A 1,242-nucleotide genomic window follows, 5' to 3' on the forward strand; every position below is an offset into this window, starting at 1 on the left:
TTTTAGTATTAGTAAGATTTATTATTAGTATTCTTCAGATCCATAGAACAAATAGGTAGTTGATGCTATTCGGTGACTGCACGATGTCAGATGCATGCTCCTTCCATTCGGATCAGTTCCATTTTTTTAAAAAGGACATTATCCTTTGGGGAATTCCGCATCAAACTGGAAATCAACGCACGGACGTTAGCTTAACACAGCAACGCATTGGTGAACAATCACCAAGTATATTTTACATGAATTAGAAAAATATTAAATTGTGCAATTATTCATAGTATTTTCAAAGCCATTAAGAATAATATCCATTTTATACAATTTCGTGAATTAACAATTTCAGATGCCTGCTCCTTCTAATCCGAACAGTTCCATGTTTCCTCAGAATGACAATTATCTACTGTTGACGCTGCGGAAAGTAGGAATTCCACGTACTGGCGTTAGTTTAACAGATCAAGCACTGGTGAACAATCAACAAGTATATTTTACACGAATTAGAAAAATATTAAATTCTATTCGCACACTTGTATTCATTTTAAATGTTCAGATAATTTTAGAAAACATGCCGAGTTGTTTTTTTTTAGTATTAGTATAAATTATTATTAGTATTTTCAAAGCCATTAGAAAAATATGTATTTTATACAATTTCGTGAATTAACAATTTCAGATGCCTGGTCCTTCCAATTCGAACAGTTCCATTTCTTCTAAAAATGACAATTATCCACTGGTGAATCTGCTTCAAATTGGAAATCAACGCACTGACGTTAGCTTAGCACAGCAAGCACTGGTGAACAATCAACAAGTATATTTTACATGAATTGTAAAAATATTAAACTGCATTTGCACACTTGTATTCATTTTAAATATTCAGATAATTTTAGAAAACATGCCGAGTTGTTTTTTAGTATTAGTATAAATTATTATTAGTATTTTATACCATTTCGGGAATTAACAATTTCCGAAGCCTGGTTCCTTCCCATTCGAACAGGTTCCTTTTTTTCAAAAATGGAAATTATCCCCTGGGGGGATCCCGCCGGCAAACTGGGAAATCCACGGCACTGGCGGTTAGCTTAAGCACAGGCAGGGACTGGGGGGACCAGCCACAAGGATATTTTTCCATGGATTGGAAAAAAAATAAAATGGGTTTGGCGCATTTGGATTCCTTTTTAATAATTCAGATAAATTTTGAAAAAAACCTTGGAGGTGGGTTTTTTAGTATTAAGTTTAAACTAATAATTGGGGAGTTTT

This window comes from Trichinella spiralis (assembly GCF_000181795.1).
Source record: "Trichinella spiralis strain ISS 195 chromosome Unknown Scfld6, whole genome shotgun sequence".
Lineage (NCBI taxonomy): Eukaryota > Metazoa > Nematoda > Enoplea > Trichinellida > Trichinellidae > Trichinella > Trichinella spiralis.